The sequence below is a fragment of the Giraffa tippelskirchi genome, chromosome 13 (genome assembly GCF_054371585.1).
Source record: "Giraffa tippelskirchi isolate mGirTip1 chromosome 13, T2T-mGirTip1v1.2.pri, whole genome shotgun sequence".
In the NCBI taxonomy this organism is placed as follows: Eukaryota; Metazoa; Chordata; class Mammalia; order Artiodactyla; family Giraffidae; genus Giraffa; species Giraffa tippelskirchi.
The window spans coordinates 4,028,307-4,042,725 of NC_137287.1; the positions used below are offsets into that span (position 1 = coordinate 4,028,307).

The window sequence follows — 14,419 nt, forward strand, 5'->3', positions numbered from 1 at the left end:
CTCCAGAACTCATTTCATCTTCCCCAGCTGAAGCTCTGCTCCCGTTAAACACTTACTCCCGGTTCACTGCCCCCTCCCCAGCCCCTGGCACCCACTCTTCTACTTTCTGTCCCTATGAATATGACCCCTCCAGGGGCTTTATAGAAGTGGGATCACATAGTATCTGTCTTTTCGTGTCTGGTTTATTTCACTCAGCATCACGTCCTCAAGTTTCACCCGCGTTGTAGCGGGTGCCAGAATCTCCTTTTCTAAAGCTGAAGAGCATTCTGTTGTGTGGATGGATGCATCCTGTTTACCCATGCATCCGTCTGTGGACAAGGGTTGCGTCCGTTTTTCAGCTGTTGTGAATAATGCCTTGTTGTCTTTTCGTTTAATGTCAAGTTATGTTCCACAAGTGCAGGAACTGTCTGTTTTGATCATTGATGTATTTCATATGCTTAAAACAGAGCCTGGTACACAGTAGGTACTTAATGAATGAATGAATGGATGCGCTCCTCTTTGCCCATTGCTATTGCTGGGGGGCTGTGTTCAAAGGCTCTCCAGCTGTCACGCCTTAGAGGTTATAGGTCCATTTGGCCAGCACTTACCAGGTGCCTGCCCATTCATTCATTCATTCATATTTATTCTGCTTTTACTATGTGCTGGGCCCTGGGCCAAACACGGTACACATGGTGAGCAAAACCAGGCCAAGTCCCTGATTTCTGGGCTCTAACAGGGGACGCAGACATCAGTCAGATAATCGCACAGACTTCTTGTTAAAGAGAGCCATGGAAAGGCATTTTTCTTTCACGTTTTTTCCACTGGATCCAAGTGGCCCACTTGTTCTTTTTTACTGCTGAGTTTTGAAAATTCCTTATGTATTCTCAATGTGAGTCCTTTGTTGGCTATGTGATTTGCAAATAATCTCTCCCAGTCTGTGATGTGTCTTTTCATCCCCTTATCAGAGTCTTCTGCAGAGCAAATCTCTTTAGTTTTAACAAGGTCCAATTTATCCCTTTTTTCCTTTACGGAAATGAGATGATCTATTTTTGTTTTTTTTGGTCGTAAGACGTGACATGACATTTACCATTAGTGGCCACGTAGCACATTCGGAATATTGGGCAACCGTCACTACTGTCCAGTTCCAGACGTTTTCATCAGCCCAGGAGGAAACCCCAAGCTCATTCCCTCCTCTGCACAGCCCTTTTTCTACCTCTGTGCATCTGCCAACATTTCACAGATAAATGAAACTATGCAATGGCCTCTTGTATCTGGCTTCTTTCACTGAGCATGATATTTTCAGATGACAGAGTTTTGATCAGACTCGTGGCTCTGCAGTGAGTCTGCATTCCTGTTGGGTCCTCCATCAGCATAACTTTTTTTTGGGGGGGCACACTGTGTGACTTGTGGGATCTTAGTTCCCTGACCAGGGACTGAACCACCTGGGCCCTTTACTTATTTGGCTGCATCGAGTCTCAGTTGCGGCACGCTGGACCCTCGCCGTGGCACACGGACTCTCTAGTTGTGGCACATGGGCCCCGGAATTCCCGGGCTCCGTAGTGCGCAGGCTTAGTCGCTCTGTGGCACGTGGAATCTTAGTTCCCCGACCAGGGATCGAACCCATGTCCCCTGCATTGCAAGGTGGATTCTTAACCACGGGACCACCAGGGAAGTCCCTCTATCTCCTTTTATATCTGAATCTGGCTACTGCTCCCTGTCCATCTCCACTTCCACCATCCGAGCTTGCGCCCTTGTCTTTGCTGCTGCTGCTGCTAAGTTGCTTCAGTCATGTCTAACTCTTTGCGACTCTATGGACGGTAGTCCACCAGGCTCCTCTGTTCAGGGGATTCTCCAGGCAAAATTACTGGAGTGGGTTGCCATGCCCTCCTCCAGGGGATCTTCCCAACCTAGGGATCAGATCTGCATCTCTTACCTCTCCTGCATTGGGAGTTGGGTTCTTGACCCCTAGGCCTTTGTCTCTGACCTGCATCAAATTCCAAACTTGTTTTTCTGCCTCCTGTCTTAACCCTCCAAATCTCCCTCCTCCCACACACATCTCCAAAATGCAAATATGGCCCAATCCCCTTTCCCAATCCTTACCCAAGTAATGACTCCCAGGCATCTCTCATCAAAGTCTGGGGCAATTAATCACTGCATTAAAAGACTCACGGCGTGGGGAAATGTAGCTCACAATCAGGAGGTGCTTGACCTCACTTCATCCCAGCCCACTCGTGATCCTGCCTGGAAAAGAAAAAAAAAGAATGTGATGGAGCTCAGAGTATACGGTATTTTTAGGAACAGAAAGTAGGTTCTTTACTTGGGAAACATGTAAGTATTCTGATTCCACCCATCCATGAAAAAAATCACCTTCAAACCCTCCAGGCCCTGAGAATTGCAGATAGAAAGGTAAAAAATGGTATATTCTTGAGTTAGTCATTTAATTGGAAATGGAAAAATTTTGTGCTTTTTTTTTTCGGGTGCACCACATAGCTTGTGAGATTTTACTTCTCCAACCAGGGATCGAACTCACACCCCTTGCAATGGAAATGCACTTTCTTTCTCTGACAGTGTCAAGCCTTCATTGAGGCACATGGGGTCTTCACCGTGTCATGTGGGATCTCCTCACTGCAGTGCATAGACTCTAGTTACAGTGCTTGGGCTCAGTAGTTGGGGCAGGCGGGCTTAGTTGCTCTGCAGCCTGTGGGATCTTAGTTCCCCAACCAGGGATCAAACCCCAGTTTCCGGCATTGCAAGGCCGATTCTGGACCACCAGGGAGGCCCCAGTCCTGTGTGCTTTTCAACCACACAGCAGCTCTGAGGTGGGTCAACAATGAAAACAAGGATTTGGCCAGGGACGCTAGGTGCATGAGGCCAGGTGAGCAGATCCAGGTATTCAAAGGTCTCTATTGACAAATAAACATTTGCCCCATGGGACCCGACCACCCAGCATCTCCCCAACATTCACCTTTTAAGTGTCGGCAAACAAAACAGATAGAACCTTGAGGTCAAAACGGGATGCTGGCTTTTTGGCAGATCCACTGTAAGGGCAGTCGGTCTTCAGAGGTTGTTTTTCACTGACCCTTTGGAGTATGAGGCTGCACTTAGGTGTACCTTCAAATCGTAGCTGTTTCAGAAATTCAAATCAGGAGAGCTTCGTTGCTGGTTACTTACATGGTACGTGGTAAGACCATTTGGGAAATTTAGTAAAATTTCATAGTCAACCGAACAAATGAAAAAAGCCTTTTCAGAGGGGGAAAATGGAAATAACTTTTTTAAATGCCCTTTGTCTTTTAACCATGAAATTTCGCCTTGACTGTGGCTGCTTGCCACTGTCATTTTTAGAGCTAAGGTCTCATGCATAAAGCCTAAAATTCTTCTGTTGAAAGGCACTTCCTTCTGCTATTTTATCACCTTCCTGGTTTTGTCTAATCTCACCCAGATTACGGTCGTATTTCTTGGCTTTTTTTAATGTGCACATTAAAATTTCAAACACAGAGTCTTTGTTCTGCAGTCTTGACTTTTCATGCACCCTTAGACATATTTTGGGACTCTTACAAAGAAGAATGTTTTGCTTTAAATGATCTTATGTCTTTAAGCCTACTTTGTCATGTTCAACTTCTCAAATTTTCATGCATTCTGATGAGATATTCTATTTAAAGAGTATTTTGTTTTAATTAAGCCCATCTTAAGAGACATTTGGTTTTTGCCAAGAATGTGCTTTCTCCCTTACAAATCAGTTATATTTATAACATTCATAAACTAACTTACTGGCAAAGGCAAAATTTTAGCTGCACTGGGGCTGTGTCTTCTAAGTTCATGGGGAATCCAAGGGAAAAAGAACAGGTTAAGTGAAATCAAGACAAATAAATACACTTAAACACACGTGGACTTTATTTCCATATTTTTTTCTTCTGAAATACTGGGTTTTAAAGCTGTTTTATAGAAAAATTTCTCATCTCTGAAAAGAAGGCGGAAGGTAGGTTGCTATGTTTGCGAGCAAATTGTGGAGAAAACTACATTAGAAATTCCAATTCTTCCTTTGTTTCATTAGGCTGCATCTAAAAATTCAAGTTTATCTTTTCCTGAATATGACAATAAACACCCGCATAATAGAGTATATAGAAAATACAGAAAAATAGAGACATGAAAACGAAAGTCATCTCTGTCTTATCAAAAGGCAACCAATATTACTATTTTGGTCTATTTTGTTCATAATATTTTACATGTTAGCTTTCTTATGTGGTTGGGATCATATCATATACAATAATTTTTTATCCTGTTTTTTTATTGTGGTAAAAATATACATAACAAAATCCTCATTTGAACCATTCTCAAACGTACAGTTCGGTGGTGTTAAGTATATTCTCGGCGTTGTGCACCTGTCACCACCTGTGGGTACCATGTACGTATGCTCAGGTCATGTCTGACTCTTTGCAACCCCATGGACTATAGCCCACCAGGCCCCTCTGTTCATGGAATTTTCCGGACAAGAATACTGGAGTGGGTTGCCATTTCCTTCTCCAGGGAATCTCCCCAACCCAGGAATCGAACCCGAGTCTCCCACATCTCCTGCATTGGCAGGCGGGTTTTAATCCACTGCGCCACCGGGTAGGTTCAGGAGACACCCTGTTTTCAATCCTCCGGGACAGATGAACACAGTGTCTATAATTAGGTGTGCCTATTATTAAATTCCACACCTCAATGGATAGTTCTTGCTGAGGTGTGTGGAGGGAAAGGTGAAAAAGTAAAATGTGCCTCCAAGGTCACAGGCACTCAGACCTGCTTGGTGGGATGCAGATGAAAAAATCCTCCAGCAACTGAGCTACAAATTGTGTCTTTGCCACGGGACTTCTCACCGCATCCAGATACACCACTTCTTGCTTCCAGGGAAGAGTACCTGGGATTTAGGCTTGTAAGCAAGTCAACTCTTGGTTGTCAGTGATGGCCAGGGACAAGGATGCTGCATAAGTAAACAGGTAACTTTCAAGTGCATTTTAGCTACTATCATTGTAATTTCTTCCCCTACCAAATTTTCTCTAAGTAGCAAAATGGGATTATTTGGAAGGTGGTTCCTTTCTTCTGGGCTTCCCTTGTGGTTCAGCTGGTAAAGAATCCGCCTGCAATGCGGGAGACCTGGATTCCATCCCTGGGTTGGGAAGATCCCCTGGAGAAGGAAAAGGCTACACACCAGTATTCTGGCCTGGAGGATTCCCTAGACTGTATAGTGCATGGGGTTACAAAGAGTTGGACTCAACTGAGTGACTTTCACTTTCATTTTCCTTTCTTCTATTTTATTCTTCTCTCCTGATCTTGTGGGGTGTGGACAATCCAAGGGCTGGGAACTCATTGTTAAAGTAAGAAGCAGCTACAAAGATGTTAGATGAGAAGACCTCTATAGACTAAAGAAGAAGTCTAAAGAAGAAATACAGATGGCCAACAGACACACGAAAAGATGCTCAACATCGCTAATTACCAGAGAAATGCAAATTAAAACTATAATAAGGTACCACCTCATACCCATCAGAATGACTATCATTAAAAACTCTACGACTAACAAATGCCAGAGACGATGCGGAGAAAAGGGAACCCTCCTCCACTGTTGGTGGGCATGTAAGTTGGTGCAGCCGCTATGGAAAACAGTACTCAGAAAACTAAAGATAGAATTATCATATGATCCAACAATCCCACTCCTGGGCATATGTCTGGACAAAACTCTAATTCAAAAAGATACTGTACCCCTATGTTCATAGCAGCACTATTCACAATAGTCAAGACATGGAAACAATCTAAATGTCCCTCGACGGATGAATGGACAAAGAAGACATGATACATGTATACAACGGAATACTACTCAGCCACGAAAAGAATGACATGATGCCACTTGCAGCCACATGGATCCAACTAGAGATGATCATACCAACTGAAGTAAGTCAGAAAGAGAGAGACAAATAACATATGATATCACTTATATGCGGAATCTAAAATACAACATGAGTGACCCTGTCTACAAAACAGACTCTCAGACACAGAGAATGGACTTGTGGTTGTCAACCGGTAGAGGGTTGGGGGACTGACCGAGTGCAAGTCTGGGGTTAGCAGATGTAAGTTATTGTCTCTAGAATGGATAAACAACAAGGTCCAACTGGAACCATTGTTCCAGCACAAGGAACCATTCAATCTCCTATGATAAACCGTAATGGAAAAGAATATTTGAAAAAAGAGTGCATGTGTCTGTATAGCTGAATTACTTTGTTCACAGCAGAAATCAACACAACACTGTAAATCAACTGTACTGCAATAGAAAAACATTGTTTAATGTTAGATGATGCACTAGAAATTAATAGGTGTCCCATGTGCTGTTTTTGGAAAACAGTCTGATTTCATGGGAAGGCCCCTCTACCTTAGACCCCCGGCTCTCAGATTCCCCAACAGAAGGCAGCCTTATGCTGTTTCACCTTCAGGATCAACTACCAGTCTGCTCCACGCCCGAGTGCCCAGCTCAGTGAGCAGCTCGCCCCCGTTTCTGGTTGTGGGAGATTCAGGTGAGGGCCGGGTAGAAACCATCTTTCCTCCACCGTCCCCCATCTCTTTTCATACTCTGGTTATGAATAATTAATTTTTCCTTTTAATTCTCAGCGCTCCGTTCTTTTGGGCCAGGCCAAAGCACACTTTGCTTTTTCCTATTTCCTTTCACTCTAATCATGAAATCCCTCCAGGCTGAAGCTTCTTCTCAGAAACCTGGCAATTAGAAGAGGCAGCGGGTCTCTCGCCAACACTTCATTTGGAGCCGCGTCATCAATAATTAACCCCAAGTTACGCTCAGCACACAAATGCACCGGGTGTGATTGGCGAGGGCGCGGGCGCCTTCTCTCCTGGGTTTTTACCCCCGTTCACGAAGTCCAGGAAGCGGATGCAGCCCTTTCCATCAGCAGGAGTGAGCCGTCCGCTCTGGAACACTTAGAGAGGAAACCGCAGCCCAGACGCCTCTCTCCTGCCCTTCAACTTGAGAGTTGTTCGTGCAGCTGTTGTCTGAGGGCCAGGACAGCGTTTTCTCCCCCCGGCATCTCACAGGCCCTCCGAGGCTGCAGCTGTCCTGTGCACGTTTTTATTTTGACTTGCTGCCTGCTGAGTCGCATCCCTGGGGATGACGGTGCAGGGTCAAGGGTGGATTCAGACGAGGCTGTGGTCACCTTGACCCAGATCCAGTCCGTGGCTAAAACAGTGACTGTGAAAGGAGTCTGGGATGGGTTGGCGGCTTCTTTTTTTTTTTTCCTTCCTTCCTTCCTTCCTCCCCTTCTTTCCAGGGAGGGCACTGGGGAGCTAGTGCTTAATGAGGCCAGGGTTTCAGTTCGGGAAGGTGACAAAGTTCTGGAGGTGGATGATGATGGTGGTGGTGGTGGTGGTTGCATGACAATGTGAATCTACTTCCTTCCCCTGAACCAGATACTTCACGATGGCTAACCTGGTATATTGTATGTTGTGTAGATTTTCCCACAAAAATGTATACAACTTAAAAAAAAAAGAACCTTTGTTTTTTCCTATAAAAACACTGATTTTATTATTCAGAAAAAAACAAAAGGAGAAGACAGAAACAAAAATCCTGGTCATCTGCAGTATCTATCAGCTTTCCATTTGGCTCTCCTGTCCAGAAATGTTTCATGCACGAATCCCTCTTTCTGGGCCTTTTTCAGAATTTTACTGTCTTCTTTGCTTATTTTAAGCTTGTGGTCCTGGAAGCTCTGGAATTTTTTTACGTAATTGATTTCACACTGTTTGACATTTCCTTTGTCTTCTTCTGGAATATCACCTTTTCTTCTTAGCTTCTCTTTCCTAGCAGGATCTGATCTTTATCATTTCTTTTCCTGCTGCCGTTTTACTTTTTGTTTCTATATCACCTGCTTCATTGCATCTAATACACCAGCTATTGAAGGCCAGTAAAGCCATTTTCCCATCTTGAAAGACAGGTTCTCTCTGCTTGCTAGGTCCAATTGCATCTGAACGCCCAACAACAAGTCCGTCTGAATTTATACCAAGGTATTTTCCATAGCCAGATTTCAGGGCAATTCTGGAATCAGATAGTTTCACAGCTGTAAACTCCTCTAGAGGACTAGGGCCCTCATCAGCTTCTTTCTGTGAAGCTCCCGGTGTAAAAAGTCCATTGTCAAGCGCAGGTATGTAGGTTCCTTGATCCACTTCAATTGCTATGGTTCCTGAAATCTCACCGAAGTTCGTTACTACCCACCGTATTCCAACAATATCAAGCTGAGTTTCTTCATCTGCTTCTCTTTTTCTCTTCTTCGCTTTGCTTTTTCTTCTTACTCTTGACCTTGGTTCCCTTGGGCACAAGTTTGGTGGGCTTCACGCAGGAGTATTCGGCCATGGTGGTGGCCAAACACGTGAACCGCAGAAGGAATGGGCAAGGGAGGCTCGAAAGTGGAGATGGAGCCCGAGCTCCCCAAAAACGTACACACCAGCGGAGTGGGCACGTCTCCCCCCAGCCCCAGGCCTTTTTTCATCCCAACGCGAAGTCCCAAATAGAGTGCCCAACAAACCATTTTAAACTGCAAGTTCAGAAGCATTTAGCACATTTGTGAGGTTGTGCGACCACCGCCTCTACCGCCTCTAACCCGCCCCCACACACACGTTTTCATCACCCTCAAAGGGAAACTCACACCCAGGAAGCAGGCACTCCTCATCCACCATGCCCCCACCCCCGGCAACCTCCTCCTGACTTTCTGTGTCTATGTATTGACTTACTCGAGATATTTCACGTACATGGACTCCTGCGGCATGCGGTCTTCTGCGTCTGGCTTCTTTCGCAGGACGTCATGTTTTCGGGGTCCATCCCCTTGTAGCGTGTCATTGCTTTATACGGCTGAACAATATTTCATCGTTTACTCATCCTCCATTGATGGCTGGTGGATACTCGGGATGTTTCCACCTTTATCCACTGTTATGTTGTTTTTCTTTAATTACCATTTGATCATTTATTTTAGGAAGTTTATTTGTTTATTTTACTTAATTTTTGGCCATGCCTCACGGCATGTGGCATCTTAGTTCCCCAACCAGGGGTGGAACCTGTGCCCCCTGAGCTGGAAGCATGGAGCCTTGACAACTAGAGACCAGGGAAGTCTGAAAGTTTATTTGTTTATTTTAAAATGAATTTTTATTGGAGTGTAGTTGCTTTACAATGTTGTGTTAGTTTATGCTGTACACCAAAGTGAATCACCTAAAGTGATTGTATGTATGTGTGTGTATGTATATGTATACATACGTGTACATGCTAAGCCGCTTCAGTCATGTCCAACTCTTTGGGACCCCATGGACTGTAGCCCGCCAGGCTCCTCTGTCCATGGGATTTTCCAGGCAAGAATGCTGGAGTGGGTTGCCATGCCCTACTCCGGGGGTTCCTGATCGAACCCGAGTCTCTGATGTCTCCTGCATTGGCAGGTGGGTTCTTTACCACTCGTGCCACCTGGGAAACCCATGTATACATGTCCCCCCTTTTGGGGTTCCAGAGCTCCCTGAGCTCTACAGTCTGTCCTCACTGGTTTCCTGTCTCAGCCCTGGCTGTTGTGCACCCAGCTGCTGTGGCCACGTGTGGGCCAGGATCTCCTTGGGCCCCTCTGCCAGGATGGTTCAGCTGCCTTTTGCCTTCAGTTTCTCTCCCCATCAGGAAGGCTGGCAGCTGCCCTTCCTCACCTGTGGCCAGGTCGGTCCTGCTGGGGCCTCTTGCAGCCTCTCTTGGAGAACCTGCCGGGTGACATGTCTCAGAGGGTCACGGTTGTCAGAGGCCGCCCAGCAATTAGGCAGCCATCTCGTCATGCTCCCTGGGGAGGGTGCCCAGTGACATGGGTGGGTGGTTCTGTCATCGGAGCTCACGGCCCTGAAGGGGCAGGTGTTGGAGAATCCATCTCCTCGAGTCACCTCTCGGCTAACCCTACTTCCGAGTCCCTGGATATCCTGTCCTACTTCAGCTGGAGTGTGACCAGGATGTGTGACAAGTGGGGACACCGACATGGGAGGGGAGGACAGTGCCAGCGAACTGTGCCCTGGCCTGGTTCACCAGGCGACCCGCCAACACCGGGGCTGTTCTGGGGAGTCTGCTGCTGCCTGCTCGTGGTTCCAGCAAAGATGTGTGATGGGCTTTTAGGATGTGACTGCATGGAGTCATTAGCCATGGAGCTGCTTTGTCTGTTTCCCAAACCCTTTTAATTTATTATATTAAGGCAAAATTCACCACACAGAAAATCAACCCTTTTATTTTCATATGTGTGTGTGTGTGTGTGTGTTTAGTTATTAAGTCATGCCTGACTTTCTGCAACCCCATGGACTGTAGCCCGCCAGGCTTCTCCATTCCATGGGGTTTCCAAGGTAAGGATACTGGAGTGGGTTTCCATTTCTTTCTCCAGGGGATCTTCCTGACCCAGGGGTTGAACCCGAGTCTCCTGCATTGGCGGGTGGATTCGTCACCATTGAGCCACCTGGTAAGTCCCTATATATTTAAAATTTTATTTTATATTTGAGTGTAGTTGATTTACAACATTGTCTTAGTTTCAGGTGTACAGCAAAGTGGCTAGCTATATATGTACATATCAGTTCAGTTCAGTCACTCAGTCGTGCCCGACTCTGTGACCCCATGGACTGCAGCACGCCAGGCTTCCCTGTCCTTCACCAATTCCTGGAGCTTGCTCAAACTCATGTTCGTCGAGTCGGTGATGCCATCCAACCATCTCATCCTCTGTCATCCCCTTTTCCTCCTGCCTTAAACTTTCCCAGCATCAGGGTCTTTTCCAATGAGTCAGTTCTTCGCATCAGGTGGCCCAAAGTATTGGAGTTTCAGCTTCAGCATCAGTCCTTCCAATGAATATTCAGGACTGATTTCCTTTAGGATTGACTGGTTGGATCTCTTTGCAGTCTAAGAGACTCTCAAGAGTCTTCTCCTACACCACAGTTCAAAAGCATCAATTCTTTGCCACTCAGCTTTCTTTATAGTCCAACTCCCATATCCATACATGACCACTGGAAAAACCATAGCTTTGACTAGACCTTTGTTGGCAAAGTAGTGTCTCTGCTTTTTAATATGCTGTCTAGGTTATACATATACATACACACACACACACACACACACACACACACACATGTATGTATGTACATATAGCTACTCTTTTTCAGATTCTTTCCCCATGTAGGTTGTACCAGAGTATTGAGTAGAGGTCTCTGTGCTACACAGTAGGTCCCTGTTGATTACCTAAAAATAAACCATTTAATTACACTAATTAATTATCCTACTTATTTTTAGAGTGGGACTATTTAGTTGAAGTGTAATTGTTTACAGTGTTGCGTTAGTTTCTGCCATGTGATGATGGGAATCAGCTGTATGTATACACATACCCCCTCCTCCTGAGCCTCCCTCCCAGCCCTCTAGGTCGTCACAGGTCACTGAGCTGAGCTCCCTGTGTATACAGCAGCTTCCTATGAGCTATCTATTTTCCTTTTTAAAAAATTTTAAATTTTGCCCGGGCCTTGAAACATGTGGGATCTTAGTTCCCCGACCAGGGCGCGACCCCACACCTGGCTGCACTGGAAGCTTGGAGTCCTAACCACTGGACCGCCAGGGAAGTCCCCACATTGGCCATTTTAAAGTGCACAATTCAGTGGCATTCAGCACCTTCACAATGTCATGCCACCACCCCCTCCATCTAGTCCCAGAGCACATGGCTCCCCAAAAGGAGCCCTCGTACCCGCTGAGTACTTACTCCCCAACCCGAACCCTCTGGCCAGTCATTTGAAAGTTCAGCCCTACACGTGAAGCCGGGCCTCTTGACGGATGTCCATGCCACGTGGTAGGAACTTAAAGACGTGACAGAAGGTGGGAAAAGAAGGAAGGGTGCAGATGAGGACGTCGGTCACGTCCAGACAGCAGGCTGGACATTCCCCGGACGTGTGCTACTCCAGGGGTAACTGGAATGTTCATCTTTTTCTGCGTTTCAGAGGCTGGATGGTGTCTTAAAAGAGTCAGGGCAGTGGAGGCAAGATGTTTGGCAGGGCCTCCACTTCCTACTTGGGTGGTGTCATATTATTTACACATTTTTTTTTTTTCCTTTCCTCTTTTATTGGACGCACCGCATGGCATGCAGGATGTTAGTGCCCTGACCAGGGCTGGAACACCTGCTGCCTGCAGTGGAAGCACAGTCTTAATCACTGGACCGCCGGGAAGGCCCAGCCACAGTTTTGTGTCACTGGCACTCAGCTTCCGGGCCTCTGGAGGGGCCTAACAATACCCCTCTGGAGGGCAGCTAGGAGGGGACTTTGTACAGAGGCTGGCACCTAGCAGGTGCTTAGAAATCGTTATCAGAATATTGTACTTATTCCACGATGGACATGGGATGATGTTGGGGATGTTGCAGAGACCGACTGTGCTGTTGTCAGTGGAGCTGCGGGGGAAAGCCACGCACCACTGCCGCCTGTTCTAGTCCTGACAGTGAAAGTGATAGTCGCTCAGTCGTGTCCGACTCTTTACTACCCCGTGGACTGTAGCCCACCGGGCTCCTCTGTCCATGGAATTCTCTGGGCAAGAAGACTGGAGTGGGTTGTCATTCTCTTCTCCAGGGGATGTTTGCGACCCAGGGGTCAAACCTGGGTCTCCTGCATTGCAGGCAGATTCTTTACCATCTGAGCCACCAGGGAAGCCTAGAGAATTGAAAGGAGGCGGAAAGGTGAAGACCAGAGCAGAGACCTAGGAGGAACTTGCCTCCGCTCAGGAGAAGGCGAGAGAACTTGAAAACCTTTGAAGAAATGAGGACACCGTCACAGCCTGACTCACCTGTACCCGTAGGGTGCCTCCCTGGGATAGTCCAGGAGCCTCGCTCCTCCTCTCCTTTGAACTTGGACGCTGTGGAGGAGGGTTCCAAAGGCTGTGACTAAGTTCCCAGCCAGCTGACCCTTGCGGCCTTCTGCTGAGCAAGCAGGCGCCGGGCGAACGCGCCCCGGGCAGTGCATTCATGTGGCTGAGCAAGAATGTGATCTTTGTTTGCTGTGTTTCCAACTCTTCCTTTGCACACAGAAAAATGCTGCGTGCTTGAGGGTGCGCCCCGTTTTTCCTGGCATAGAAGACACTTCTTTAATTCCCAAATAGGATCTGGGATCTACTCTCCTGGTGAGGAAGTCACACTGATTGGCTGGGGACCCCCTCCCCGTCATTCCCCCACCCCCTAAGGCATCTTTAGCAAGATGCTACTTATTCTAGATCATCGGAAAAGCAGAATCAGACCATATTTGTTTCCTAGTGACAAGCGATCACCAACTGGGTGCTTAAAATCAACAGAAATGTGGGGCTTCCCTGGTGGGTTAAGACTTCCCGCTTCCAACGAACGGGGTGTGGGTTCAATCCCTGGTCGGGGAAATAACATCCAGCATGCCACTCGTCTCGACCAAAAATTTTTAAAAAATTAAACAAACAGAAATGAATTCTCTTCCAGTCCTGGAGGCCAGATGTCTGAAGTCAAGGTGTCAGTAGGGCCGCCCAGAGCCCCTTTCCTGGCTGTGGGTAGTCCCCACCAGTCCCTGGTTTTCCTTAGATGCTAGCTGCTTCCCTCCAGGCTTCGCCTCCGTCACATGGCCATCTCCCCCATGTGCGTCCTCTCCTTGTATAAGGACACCAGTCCCTGGATTTACGGCCCACCCTAATCCAGTATGGCTTCCCCTTAACTGACTACATCTGCACAGACCCTACTTCCAGATTCGGTCATATTCTGAGGTCCTGGGTGGATGTGAATTTTGGGAGCAGGGGGGACACGATTCAGCTCAGTACATGATCAAAAACTATAAATGGCAGCAAGGATCCCCAAAATTCCAAACACACAAACCTGATACACAGAAACACAGATTCAAAGCCAGACTACCTCCTTTTAAGTACAACTACATTTGATCGGTTTTCTTTTTGTTCGTTTTGTCTTTTAGGTTAAACTTCTGTAGCTCCTTCATGCCCCAGGCCCCAGGTAACTGCCGAGCAGCTGGGGCCTCCGGGGAGAGGTACCAGGAGTTCTCTGGGGGCAGCGCTCTGAGGGAACCTGCACGTCTTGGGTGCTAGTATACAGAAATACAGTTAGTTTTTATACGTGGCTGTTGCATCCTGTGACCTTCACTTCTAAGTCCCAGGAGACTTTTTAAATGGATTCCTTGGGATTTTCTCTGTAGACAAGCACATCATCTGTAAATACGAGCGCTTTTGCGTTTTCCTTTGTCATTTATGTGCCTTTTCTTTTTTTTTTTTTTAATAAATTTATTTATTTTAGTTGGAGGCTAATTACTTTACAATATTGTAGTGGTTTTTGCCATACATTGACATGAATCAGCCATGGGTTTACATGTGTTCCCCTTCCTGGACCCCCCCTCCCACCTCCCTCCCCATCTCATCCCTCTGGGTCATCCCATTGCC

The 14,419-nt window shown here is 46.7% G+C and overlaps 1 pseudogene; it reads right to left on the reverse strand.

Annotated features, from left to right (window-relative positions):
• Positions 1–7,583: 7,583 nt before the first annotated feature.
• On the reverse strand, positions 7,584–8,359 carry LOC145531299 (protein FRG1 pseudogene; annotated as a pseudogene).
• Positions 8,360–14,419: the final 6,060 nt, after the last annotated feature.